The following is a 14,402-nucleotide window of genomic DNA, read 5'->3' on the forward strand; positions in this document are numbered from 1 at the left end:
TCAGGAAAAGATCATATAATTATTGTTTTTGAACACCTCTCACTTGTCAGGGTCCTTGCAGGCCACTGTGGAGTTCAAAGACTGAACCGGAGAGGACTGAAACACAAGGCACATTTAAACCATTTGAGCAGATATTAATCATAAATTAGCATTTTTCTTCTATCAGCTATTGCAGGATAGAAACTGGTAAGAATTTTTCTTATGTCATTTAATTTTCCCATTTCACTCAGTTACTCATTAAATACACATTTATGGAGTGTTTATTATGTGTCAGGCATTGTTCTATCTTATACACATCATTACATGTATTTTCTGTAAGAGCCCTAAGAGACTGTGGCGGGTACTGTTATTATCCTTCTCATTGTTTCTGTGAGGAGATTGAGCCACAGAAAGGCTCAGTAACTCATTTAAGCCACCAGCTGGTAAGTACTAGAGCTACTTTAGTCTCCCAAGCACATACTCTTTCTGATGCAAAACCTGATAAAAACCAGTGACCAGGTAGCTGGGTCGAGAGGCAGTGTAGTGGTGACCTCAGGGCTGTGGGTGCCGTGCAGAGCCTGGATGTTTACAAGGAACACTGAACTTGAAACTGGACAGATGTTCAAATCCCAGCATTCTTCTTGGTGTTTATAAAAGCCTCAGTCAATTGGCTTCTTAGGATTTCAGCACCCTCCTTTGAACTGAAGATCATAAAACCTCTCTTTCAGTGTCCCTGTAAAAATACATTTGGTGGTATATCTGACATCCTCCAGGATTGGAGATTCAGCCCAAATTGGAAGTGCCTAGGAACAGGCTTTTGGTACAATGCTTAGGGACAGCCACTGAGCCACAGTGCCTGTGTTTATGTCTATCACCCTGCATGATAGCATATGACAACTTTCTGTCCGTGTCTCAGTTTCCTCGTGTGTAATTAAACCTACGTCATAGGATCATGCTGAGGATTAAACAGGTTGAATATATATAGAACAGTGACTACTCCATAGAAAGCTTTGTGAGTATTGGTTCGTACTGCTCTATCGTGCATTGTATTTCATCTACAGTGATGAAATCCGACAGATACAATGTGATCACTTTAAAACCATTTAGAATCCCTGCCTATTCACTGAGGAACAGAGAACAAGTTTAGCTTAGGATATAAGAGTTGCATTTATACAGTGGCTACTGATTTTTTTAAAAATTTTATTTAAAAGGAAAAAGAGGAAAAAAAAAGCAGAACAAAACAAAACAGTGTAAGGGTACAAGTAATTCAGAACTACAAAAAACAAAAAAAAACAACAGTGGCTACTGATTTTGTAAGCGTTCTTGGCTTCTCTGCCTTTGACCTCTGCTTATCTGCATAAAATGGTTGGGAGAGTAAACCTGAGAGGATAAAGAATGTTAGGTCATGGAATGTGCTCGCATTCTGGATAAACGCCCTACCTGGGCTAACATCTGGTGGATAGAAACTCCCTGGTAGAAACACTGGGGCCACCAATCTTTAGTTTGCTGGAGAAAGAGAGCCTCAGAGTGGCATTTCTTTTGTTGTCTGTACTTGCCTGGGTTCGATCCTCAAAGCTCTTTCCCATTTCTTTCCTGTTTAGAAACTATTGCTGTATTGGGCCAGGTTTTCCTTGGACCCTTTCTGTAACACTAGAAGGTGGTGGAAACTGTAGTGTATCTATTGCTTCTTTGAAGGTAATACACTTTAACTTACACATTTTACCGGCCTCCAGAGAGCAGGATTACGCTGAAGACATTCAATTTTAAAGATATGTTGCTGAAATGAGCTCTGTAATGGAGAATCTTCAAGACTGGGTGCTTTATTGGGATTATTCAACATCGTGTGAAACTTCCAGGATTGACAGTATAGAGTTGGGGATGTTCCTTTAGCCTATTCAAAACAGAAACAGAAAGAGAAAGGTATTTGTTAATGTCATTCAGGAATGTCTTAATAATAACAAAAACACTAAGATGATACTGGACATTGTGAACGAGGCTTTGTGATTTTTGAAGCAACTTAACATACATTTTTTCTCTGTGCCTTCTTGCGACTCTGTGCTGTGAGGGAGACAGGATTTATCATCATTTCTCTTCTAAAAGTGCTTTAGCTGGGGTTCAGAGAGGTGAAACTAGATTCCTTGCAGCACCAGTAGATGTGAACCCAGAACATTTAGCTTTCTGCTTTACTACCCTGATATGAGTGTAATGAGATCATGCTTGCCAAACTGCTGCCCAGGTGATAGGGAATTGCAGTTTTCCTTGAAAATGTTGGCTTGTATTTTCCTTCTTCAAATGAACTGATTAAAAGCAGCTCTAATTTGCTATTAACTCAGTTCTACCAACGTATAAACAGCAGTGAATCTCTAGGACTTACTGTTAAACCAGCGTGTGTTTTTCAAAAACTCAAAATGTCAAAGTATTTCCTGAAGCTTGCTTTAATGAACAGAGCGGTGAAGGTAACATTCCCTTTTTTGCATGAGGTAATTAGGAAACAGGATGTTTCTAACTTGCTGTATGAATTTAAAGAGGGGCACTTGTACCGATGCAAAAACTGTATGAGCGTCTCACTGAGAGGTTCACACTGGGAGAAGTTTTAAGGGAAAGACGTTCTCATTAATCATATTAACTATTTTAGACTTGCTTGAAAATGTAATGTGTGTCATAAATTGAATCTAAGTGAGTCTTTACACACACACACACACACACACACACACACACACATTGAAACCAGCAACAACACAAATTCCAAACAGAAGCATAGGTTAAACATCTAGTCCCAGCTCCAAAGTCTCTTTTCAGAGCCTGGGTGTGTCCTCAGAATACAGAAGAGAGGAGTTGAAGAATCCCTTGAGCTTCTTTATGATTTAGGTAGAATCTGACTGTCTTTGCTTGCAAGAGAGAAAGGATCTAATTCTCTTTAGCAAATGTGTTTGGGTCGCTCAGACACCTGGCACTGAATAAGCCAAGCACTGTGTTATCGCCTCATGTGCCAGCTTATGGGTCAGCTGACAAGTGTTTTAGACACTTCTGTCCTCCCTGGGCCCTACATGGCTCTCAAGTGATAAAGTCTAAGTGCCTCACCAGCTCCCTGACAGTGTCTTGAAAAGCCTGCCTTAGAAGGAGGCACAACACATTTCTGCTTGTACAGCTCACTCCCCGACCCCTGAACTTTCCATCTCTGATGGTTTCCTTTGAGGTTTGCATCGTCTGGTAGTGTTATTAGTGTGATTTATGCCCCACATGCAGCTCACCTTGTAGCTGTTTAGGATACATCACTCTGAGTTCTCTATACTCATAGGGGTCTACGTATTATCTCCCGTTAACATGTAATAATTAGCTTCACCTCTCCAAACAAGGTTAGAAAAGAAAGCACTAATGTGTTAGGGGAGATGCCGAAAGTGGAAGATTCTCTTCTTCACGTATCTGTCACACTCTTAATTCTGTTTGGTCTGGCATTACTTGTTCTGCGTGTCTCCTGTGCTGCAGTTTGAACTTCTGGAAGGCAGGTGTCGTGTATTAATTACCATGGAAGTGCATGCAGTAGACACTTATTGTTGAGTAGCTGGGTTTCATGTCTTAAAAAGCTGAGAAGGTGGTTTCCCTTCACAGAGGTGGCTGTGAATGTTGCTCCTTCTGTGTTTTCCAGGACTCATCATGCAGAACTCTTGATTCCACAGCTCGTTCCTTGGGAGGCTCAGGGTCTCGCTCTGTCATATTAGGGAGAAAGCTCTTTGCAAGCCAAATGTCACTCTCAGGAACCTTCTGGATGCGATTTACATGCACAGGGGCTCTGCCACCTGCTCCCAAATTGCAGAAGTCTCGAACACACTCCTCCCCTTCCTCACATGGATAGTGAGATGCTTGTGATGACCCTTGAGGGGATAAAGAAAAGTTTTGTCTAATTGAGCACCGAGTAACTTAGTTTCTTACTGGAAAGCTTATTTTATTTTTGAAAAGTAAAGCACTTTGTATGCAAATAAAAGTGCATATCCTCAAAGTGGAATATTTCTCAGTAATAAAAAGGAATTAAATATTGACAGATGCTACAACTTGGAGAAAGCTTCTAAACCTAGCTAGTAAAAGAAGCTGGTTACACAAGGCCACACATTGTGTGACTCCATTTATGTGAAAGTCTGCAACAGGCAAATCTATGAAATGTACAGAAATATGACAGTAAATTAGGGCCCACTTCCTGTGTTGGGGTGGTGATAAGGAGTAACTGCATGGGTGTGAGCTTCTTTGGGGAATCGAGAAAACATTCTTAAATTAGATTGCCTTGCAGGGTGTATAGCTCTATGAATATGCTAAAAACTGGATTTGGACTTTAAACAGGTGATTCTGTTGTATATGAATTATATCTCAATAAAAAAACATAGATTGGCCTTGAAAGTCTGGCTGGAAATGTACATCAATAATGAAGTGCTTGCCTAGAGCTAGCATGTGTAAGGTTCTAAGGTTGATTCCTAGCATTAAACATAATAAAACAAAGCAAAATGAAACAAAATGAAAATATAAGTTAGGTGTGGTAGTATGTACATGTAGTCCCAGCACTTGAGAAGATGAGGCAGGAGGATTGTAGGAATGAGGCCAGTCTGGGTGATGTAGTCAGAGCTTTTCTTAAAAAACAAACAAACACCAAAAAACAAACTCATTCAAAACAACCCAAAGTCAAATATGGTTTTTGAAAATTGTCTTCCTGAATCAAAATAGGCAAATTTTTAACTCATCTTGATTTGTGGTGGGCTAAGAAGCTATATGTACGTAACAATGACAACACAATTAAGGAAAAATTGATCATATGACGAGAGCCACCAGACTTGAAATACATTGCCCCTATTTTATGCACAATCTTTTCTAGGAGCTTTAAAAATTTATACTTCCTGAAATGTTGATTAGTGAGATATCCTATAAGAAATAGCAGGGTACTGACAGCCCTGATTGCATAAATAGGCGTTTGGGATTGTGTTCATGGTTTGCTTGTCAGCATAAGAGAAATGTGTGATTATGTTGAATGATGGTAAATTTCCGTATCCATCCATTTTAAAAATAAAGATATATGGCTGGAAGGCAGGTGTCTATGGTGGGGGTGGGGTGAGGGCAGGAGACCTGCAGCTTTTATAGTGAGCTCCAGGGAGGAACTAGGAGGAATGCTTTCTTCTTTGTAAGCTGGCATTTGATTTCTGACTGAATTCAAGAACTTTGGGTAGTGCGTTAACACGTAGCTTTCACTTACTCTTGCTCTGGGTTTGAGTCTGGACAGTTTTCACCCCCTCCTCCTTCCAGATCATTGCACCACTCTGTGTGACTGACATATTGTGTGTACAGAGCTCAAAGAGCCACCAGTTGTCTTGGGTAGAGAGGCAGGAGGGGAGCTGTGCTTTCTAGCTTTGTGATGGGAACAGTTCATACACAAACAGTTCTCTTTGATTAAGTATCTGGTGAAACCATTTTGCATGAACTCCAATTAAACTTTAATGAACAAGTGGGTGTATTAATATCAGCTGAGTAATGTAGGCAGCACAGATTCCAGTAAGTGACTCACTTCTCTGAGCAGCTCATTCCCCATGCACGGTTAGAGTTACTAGAAAGCTTCCAGCTGTATTGGAGTGGATCTGGTCTGGGCCTTGCAATGCTAGCAATCCTCGGGACTTGTTATTCATCTCGTGACAAAACCACAGTTATCCAGACCTCTATTTTCAGAACAAGGATAAAGGATGGGGAGCCTTGTTCACATGGAGCAGTTTAGGCCCTTTGTGGAGCAGTGACCATTTGGGCTTTTGTTTTCTCTGCCTTCCTATTATTTGTTTTGTTTTTCTCTAGGTGGAAATTCTTTTTTTCCTAAACCTAAGGACGGTGGAAATGAAGGTGGAACACTTTGTTTTGAAAGTTTTCAGGTGAACTTAGTCTCCCTGAGTCTTCCTTCTATCTGCCCTTGGAATGAGGAGTCTTTTGGGGCGTGGACCCTGTTCTGTGTAGAGACAGATGACTCTATTTCCTAGGAAAGATAACAGGTGAATGAATATAGTTTAGCTGTTAGGTTCAGGCTTGGCCCATAATCAGTTCTCAGCACACATTTGTTAACTTGGACCAGTGGGGGAAGATTTACAGATGAACAGGGCTCTGTTCTGCACCCTTCAGAAGCTCAGAATCTCCGTGTGTTTAATATACCAATGCCTGTAATTGCGGAGTAATAAATATTGGAAGCTTGGGAGAGATAATGAGCAGAGGGGATTTCAGGAATGGGGAGGTCACAGAGGTGGGCTGCATCTGAAAAGGCTCAGGTGAGGGTGTTAACAGGTAGGGGCTCAGGAAGGTAGTTTCAGGGTCACCCATGAACAGGAACAAAGGCTGCAATATGGATGTACCCGAGTGTGTGATAAGAAACATCCAGTGTGGTTAGAGGTGAGGATGTATTGGGCTGGGGGCGTACTTGGGACTGAGTTGGACCTGTACTTTGTCCAGGAACCTCATTCCTAGCTCCACTGGTGGTGCTCTCTCCTGTTCTGTGTCTTGCAGGCACAGCATCCGGAATTAATTTTTCTCTGTTCCTGTAAGCTAACTCCTCTCTCATAAGGGAATGGACCTGTGAAACTCTCAGTGTTGAGGAGCTGGGAGTACAAAGGTCAAATAGGTAAATTCCAAAGCTTAGGAGGAAGAGGCTGAGTTGCACATGCTCTCTTCTCTGAACCCAAGGATTGGGCAACTCATTCCCTCCTCTCCTGTGGCAGGAGGCCAAAAAAAAAAAAAGGGAAAAACTAAAGGCTATTTCCAAAGTAGGAGGCTGAACAGTAAGGCAGGGCCAGCTTGTAGAAGTGAGGAGACAGGCACAGTTTTCTGAGTAAAGAATGATGTAATTCAGGCAGGTTAATCTACTTATGCAACCCTAATTGAAGGACACACTTAGCTAACTCGAGTATGAGTAAACAGATCTTGTGTAACGCTGTCAAGGTCAGCAGTGCAAGAATCAGATCCAACTCAGAAATCACTGCCACCCCACTGTGAAGTATTGTGGATATCACTTATTAGGATCACTCCCAGACATCTTTTAGGGACTGTGATAGGATAATGAAATCCAAGAGGAAAAGGCATGCTTTACATTATAATACCATAGGTAGGAGTATCTAATTGAATCGATAAATCATTTATGAAGTTTTGAAGAAAGCAGAAGGAATTCTTCCAAATTAAAAAGATTGATAGTGCAAAGCAGGAACTAATGGTTGCTTATAGGAAACAAAGAAATGAGTCAATAGCTTATTTAGCAGTTAAAGATAAGTAAGAGTTAATCTGATTGAACATCTACAGAGATCACTAATTAAAATCTATTATTTCTATTTTACAGGCAAGAAAACAGAAACAAATATAGAGATCATTATCCAAGGACACTTGGGTTGGGTTCATTGGCCAGTTTAATTCCTAGTTTCATTTTGGGGATTTCACATAGAAGTGAACAGTTAGATTGGTTATAGAGACTCATGGGACAGTTGAGTTGGATTTGGTTTTGACAGTCAAAGGTATTGGGTAGTTGTGCTGTTAAGTTCTCTGCTTTGTTTTGGTAGATGAGATTTGATTAGAAATGTACTAGCTGTAATGAATAATGCGTCTTTGACAAAGTTCTTCCATTTCAGGGTTTCTTTGGAGCCTAACATGTCAGCAATATTTAAAGTCACTTATAGAGGACAGGTCATCTCTCATCTACCTCTTATCATTTTTTCAAGACAATAAAAAGATTATATGGATTAGTAGATTAGTTTTCCTGAGGCAAAGAGCCTTTGCTAACCCAAATTTCTGCCCACATCGCCCTGTTTTCAGCATTACTTTGTGGATCTTCTTTTCTGGACATCTTTGACAGACCACCCTGCTCTCTTGGAGGCAGCTTTCTCTTTCCTTTTCCAGAGTGGACCCTACTGTACCATTCTGGCCCGTCTCTGGTCCCTCTTCTTTGCATACCATGAATGCAGGTCTCTTGCGGATACTGGCCTCTCTACTCCTCAGCTTTCCTTACCTGTGGTTCTGTTGAGCATCCATCCTGATGACTGTGTCACACAACAGTAGACCTCAGCAGAGTTTGTGGATATGATTCACTTAGGAGAGTTTTACCAGAATTCACTCTGTTATCTTTAAACCTTTGGATGTAGACTGGGAAATTTGCATTTTAAAAATCCTTCTTAGAAAATTGTGATAATCCTTCACAGAATCTACTGCTAGCAGTCTACTTTTGTGTGTGTGCCTGTATGTATGCTTAGAGTAAAAGCTTTTAAAAAGACATTTAAGGCGTTGGTATCAGAAAGAGAAAGACATGGGGCAGGAAAGTGAGAAGGTCAAACTAAGGGTGTGGTCTCAGCTGAAGAGGAAGCTAGCTGGGGCTGCAAGGGAACAAAAGCTCATCCTCCTGAACCCCTGCTTGTTTTCTACCCCAGGATCACCCCCCAAATGACTGTTTGTTCTGCCCAGCAACACATTTGCTCCAGCTTGTACAGTTCTATGGAATCTGTTCTAGAAGTTTCCATGGTGACAAGAGACTGAGGGCAGGAGTTCTGCAGATCAGCCCCGCTGAAGATGAGGATGATAATGAAACTCTATCTTATTCTAGAGACTTCAAAGATTCCCTGAAGACCCAACTTTCTGTTTTTTGCACCCAGACTCAAAGCAAGGTCACTTTTTTTTCTGGATAATCTCCATATGATTAATCTGATGGAGGCTTTTAATAACAAACCAAATTTTGGCAAACTCAGTCAATTCCTTAGCAAAAAAAAAAAAAAAAAATCAGACTGACAGATGGCTAATTTACTGACTGGCTGAGGTGAAAGGGAGACCACTTTTCCTTCTCCCAGCCTTGGACTCTCCCTGGGCTTTTTGGGGCGTACCAGGTGAAGACCCTATTATAAGTTTGCAGTTGCATCGTCCTTATTTCAAAACTACAGACTTGATGTTACCCTCCTTCTGAGGAGCAAAGCATCAATCAATTCTAATGGAAAAAGCTGTTTGATGAATGGGACAGGAAAGTGTCACTACAGTCCCGGTGAGTCATTCTGAGAGAAGCTTGATGTGAGTTGCCTGGTATGTGGATTCTTCTCAGTGTGCTGTGATCTTAAGCAGCTTTTGAATCTTTCTCAGTTTCCTCTTCAAATCAGAATGTATCTTTTCAAAAGCCTTGTTCCTGGACATCCTCTTCATAGATTGGACTCGTCCTGTTAGGCTGATAGCACTTCTGATTCATGAAAATAACAACAAAAACAAAAGTTGATGTTTTTGAACAGAGGTGCAGTGTTAAGAGGTCCAGGCAGACAACATGTGTACAGGCTTTTGTTTTGAAGGAGGATGTTGGAACTTGGGGGTAGGAAGGAACTGAAAAGATTTGGTGCTTTTTTTAAAATAAAAAACCAAAACTTCCCTGAGAAAAATGGATGGATATTATAAACAAGACCAGAGGAAAATGTCACCTGGTAGTATGCTTCTAAAAGTAGCTCGCCAACTAAATGTTACTGGGTTCTGGGTTGCTTGCTTCTCTCTCTCGAGTTAAGAGTCCGGGTTCTTTCACTTTGGAACAAAGAATTGAGCAAAACATGTAACAGGCAGTGGCCAAGTTTATTCAAGAAAGTAAAAGTGAAGAGTTGGGGAAAAACTGGCTCTTCAGAGCAAGCTTAAGCAGAGTAAACAGTAAAAGAGTATAAAAGCAAAAATAAAAGCACACACTATGAGTGGGGAACACAGAGGATTATGGTGGAAAGTGATCCCTAGCCCTTCATGGCATCCTTGCCTTGTCCTTTATTCTGTCCAAACCTCGAGGAAACCCGCGAGAGCTTTTAGACAGTGGTCCTGAGAGGCGGTGGTGGGGCCTGAAGTTTCAGGCCAAGGTAGGTCTTGATCATCCTATAGAAGTTCTCGAGAGTTCTCCTTTAGGGATTTGGAAACTGTTTTGCCTAGATGTCTGGTATCTCCTAATTAACGAGTCATTCCTACTTCTGCCAGTTTTGATGTTGTCCGCTACTCTCTCAGCTGTTAATTTTGTTTTGTTTGATTTTATTTTGTTTTTTGAAACAGGTTCTCGATGCATAGCTTAGGCTGGCCTTGAATTTACTAGCAGTCCAGAGGGATCTGCAACTTTCAATCCTTTTCTCAGCTTCCTGAGTGTTGTGCCTGCTTTGGATCAGATGAATTAATAGTGCAGATACTCTGCGTCCAGAAAAATGTCACTCTGTTTACTTTCTTAGCTAAAATCTTATTTTCTTCCTAAAACAAAACAAATATCTTTTTTCTATTATAAACGTTACATGAACCCAATTTAGAAAATTAAAATGCAGAAAACAGTGAAGAAAATTAAAATACCTAAAAGTCCTGTAAATCAGAGATACCACTGTTTTAGGCAACGTAAGTAACCGCTCTATTTTTTTTTTTTTTTCGTCTTTTTCATTTTTATCGGTACCGGGGATCGAACTCATGACCGCCTGTTTGCAAGGCTGGTGCTTATGCCGCTGAGCTAAATACCCAGCCCCTTCTGTTTTTTTTAAAGGAGAGTAGTGTTTCACATTACAGGCACACACGCACACATACATACATATATATGTATATATAGGTAGTATTTCATATATATGTATCTTCTATTTTTTAATACTAGATTTTAAACATCTTTCATATTTGACATTCTTTAAAATATAAGTTTTAATAACTCTGGGATATTGCATTACATACATGGTGATATATTTGACTTTTGTTTCCATTACTAAATGATAGTTATTTACCAATAATAGAAGTTGATTAAAAAACAAGCAACAATATATATCTAGGGGAGCCAGGCAATGCTTACCAAGAAAGGAACTTGTTTTAAAGCCAAGGCTACTTTGCCATGTTTTTACAGTTGAGGATTTGAAGTATTTAATCCTAAATTATGGCATATTAAGCTGGAGTTCAGCCATACTTTTAGCGAAGATTTTGGTTAAGGTAAGGATCGACCTATAGAGTTGTTAACTTAGAGAATATTCTAATCATAACATTTTAGACCAAGTTGTCTTAAACAACATTAATGAGAGAAACATAGAAAAGTTTTTTTAGTAGTCTTATGAATCTGCTACCTTGAGTAAGGTGCCTTCTGCTTTCTGGAAGACTTTTTCTTTTCTTTTTTTGGAAGGATACAATAGATTTGTTTTCTCAGATGGGTTCATTTTCTCTTCCTGGATTAATGCCTAACACCATATCACACTTTCAATGTGATGACATAGTGGCGAAGAAAGACTTTTGAATATTTTTTAAAAAGAAAATTTTAGGAGCAGTAAGCTCTGAGAGTAGATTTGTATTACTTCAGTGTTGAGATTAATCTTTTTCTCATGGATTTATGCCTTTATCTCTCTGCACTTCTGTGTGTCTCCTTACCACCTTGCTATCTACACTGGCCTGGTTCTATCCTTCTGTTTGTCCATCCTTGATTGTCTATCTGATCTTGCTTTTCTATACATCTTTCCCCTTGTCTATCCAATCAGCCACCTAAACACCTCGAGCTGTTCGCACTTACTTCTGCCTTTATCTGTCTCCCTCTTCATCTGTCACCTCATCTGCTGATTTGTTTATCCCTGTCTGCATGTACCTGTGCTGTCTAGAAATGTGATGCAGAGACCATTTTGATGAGCCTGTGAATTTCTTTGCTGTGTTTTATTCTGAGGATCACAGGGGTCAAAGATCATGAGAATCAGAAAGTGAATGTAACTAAAACTCATTCACTTCTGTTTCACTTCAAAATCAGGAAGGATGTTCAGAACTAACCAAATACCCTTTCTGTGAATACCTTTTCTATGATAATCTTTTCTAGAATATTTTTATTATAATACATTTTGGGGACTATTATTTCGAACTAATATTTTGCTAGGAATCAGCCACCAAGACTGTCTTATGGTCAAATTACAAAAGAGTAAAAAAAATATACAAATGCAGCCAGATGTAGTGGTGTATACTTGTAATCTCAGCACTTGGAGGCTGAATCAGGAAGGTCACCATGATTTCAAGGCCAGCCTGAGGTATATAGTGTGTAGAAGGTCAGCCTAAACTGCATAGCAAGACCCTGCCACAAAACAAAAACAAAAACAAACCACATATACACACAAAAATTCAGCATTTTTAGAGGTTCAAGTACAGGATAATGAAGGTTTTTCTGGGGTGTGGGCGATTGTGTAGCCTTTCACCTTTGGACAAAATAGAAGAAAAGGAACCTTTCCTGAAATTTTTTCCTGAGTCTGCAAAAAGTGGTTTTTACTTTTTATTCCCATTTATAGATGAAAAACAAAGAAACTCAATGGTTTGCCCAAGTTTGCATGGGACTTAGCTAAGTGGTGGCGTAGCTTTTGTGGGACACAGACTTGTTGGGCTCTCAAGCTGTAACTCTCCACTGTAAATCACTCCGAAACCATGCAGAGGTCCTGTGAAACCTTAGCTACCTATTAACTCCCCACTTTAAATTTTATAGCAACCCAGCTTTCAGAAAGGATCCTGTAAGTAGCACAGTTTCCGGGCCTTTCTCTGAGAGATGGTAGGGTTGTCACAGGCACACGATAAAGAAGACAACTCTGAGGATATGAGTGGAAGTTTGAATTCATAAGTGGGATTTTCCCCTCTTTCTCTCCTTGTGTTTAATGTAACCTGAGTCTCTTTAGTCAACCTAACCCAAAAGTTGTAAAAGTGTCTTTCATGAGACACATTTTTGGAAGGCAAACCAATCAGCAAAATGTGGTGACTCTACCCTGACTTCTATTGCTCTACATGCCAGAAAAGACAGCTATTGTAATATATTGTGCCAGGCCAGCTGTTACAATCACAAATGAGCCTGAAATAGCACTGACTTCTGAAATCACAGCGAATTTATTTAGTTCTTAAATTTTCCATAGGTTTGAAAGCTCGCTCTCCCTCCTTTTTTTTTTTTTTTTTTTTATCATGATTAAACTGACGCTTTGCTAACTACATTCTATTCTGGGTGGGAATTCATTTTGGCATAATTAAGAATGAAGAGGGAGATGAAAAGAGGCTTTGCCGTGAGACATCCTATGTAATTTATCCTTTAATATTGATTTTATTCTTTAAGCCTTTTGACTGTCTACTGAGTGCTTTGTGTTTTGTGGGAGGGATGTACTAGCACAGGGATCAGCAACCTTTTGCTGTGAAGGACCAGATGGTTAAGTATTTTGGTTTAGTACTTTAGCCTTTGTAGTCCGTATGATCTTTGCTGCATCTACTTACTCTCTTCACAGTCAGTATATTAAAATACTCAACTTTCCATAGACAAAGCAATTGAATGTGGATAAGTTCCAGCAATATTTTATTGTAAAAGCTTGTAATTGGATTTAGCCTGTGAGCTGCAGTTGGCAGCACCTGTAGTGGAATATTCATGACATTACTGGACTCTGTCCTGTTTGTTGCAGTGTATGACATGTGATAAGTGCCTATAAGTACTTGTTGAATGAATAATTGAATGAATAACAAGAGAATGAGTGAATCAGACCCTTTCTCTGATCTCTAATAAGAGCTTATAGTCTAATAGGGAATGTAGACAATCTAGGTATGTAATTTATATACTTCAAGAAATACAAAGACTACAGGATATAAAAGAAGGAGAGGATGGAGGGCAGGGAAATTAGGGGTTATCTGAGCTGATCCTGTAAGTAAGTGTCACAAGCCAGAGATGGGATAAGCACCTATGGGCATAGGCAGAAGAAACGCATAGGGCGTACTGTAGGCAGGGCATTGGTGGTAAATAAGGAGTAGATAAGATACTCTCTTATGGGAGTTCCCTGACTTGCGTGATTTTGAAAATGATCAGCTACTAAAAAGAGATTCCCAACACAATCCCTGGAGGTTTGATTATTTTAAAGGCAGGCTTGGCTGATAGCAATTTACAAAATAAATATTTGAAAAGCAATATGATTTTAGAAGGATAGACTAGAACTATTTCTAATGGAACACAATGTTCTCACTTTTTAATGAACAGGACCAGTATCTGCTAATGGGACTGGACCATCATTACCCTATACCTCCTTGCCATAGAATGGAGGGAGAGTCCTAGTGGAAAAGTAAACTTAACCTGTCTAATTTCTTATGTCCCGTTTGATATTGTAGGTGAATAGTACTGCCTTCATGATGAAATGGTATGCATTTTAATGAGTTAAAGTCATGCAGATTTTAATATAAATATCAAATTCTGGGGAGCTGCTTGATTTATTGTTTTTGAATCTCTTGGTTGGCAAACACTCAAGAGGGCAAATGGATTTAAATAACAATAGAAAAATTGTATTCTTTCTCAGTATGTACAGCTCAGAGGATCGTTTATCTTAATGCCTGCATTTGTTTGTTGGCAGTGACCTGTGGGTAAGCTAGATAGTCTTGAGTCTCTTTTTTAATCATGGAAGAAAATGAATGCCTAACAGCTAGGCTGTCACTTGCTAGAG

The 14,402-nt window shown here is 39.7% G+C and overlaps 1 protein-coding gene across 7 annotated transcripts in view; it reads left to right on the forward strand.

The window, feature by feature from the left end:
* Nucleotides 1-14,402, forward strand: part of Lpp (LIM domain containing preferred translocation partner in lipoma) — a 606,732-nt gene that overhangs the window by 106,095 nt on the left and 486,235 nt on the right. Inside the window, exon 1 of one of the 7 annotated variants that reach the window (XM_063261226.1) lies at nucleotides 5,145-8,998. The exons of the other annotated variants lie outside the window; for them this stretch is intronic. The gene's annotated coding sequence lies outside the window, so the exon portion shown is untranslated. Of the gene's footprint in view, nucleotides 1-5,144; nucleotides 8,999-14,402 lie in introns of those variants that run through there. 7 annotated transcript variants of the gene reach the window in all.

This window comes from Cavia porcellus, unplaced genomic scaffold (genome assembly GCF_034190915.1).
Source record: "Cavia porcellus strain 051 isolate PalLab524CR breed Dunkin Hartley unplaced genomic scaffold, mCavPor4.1 scaffold_14, whole genome shotgun sequence".
NCBI lineage: Eukaryota > Metazoa > Chordata > Mammalia > Rodentia > Caviidae > Cavia > Cavia porcellus.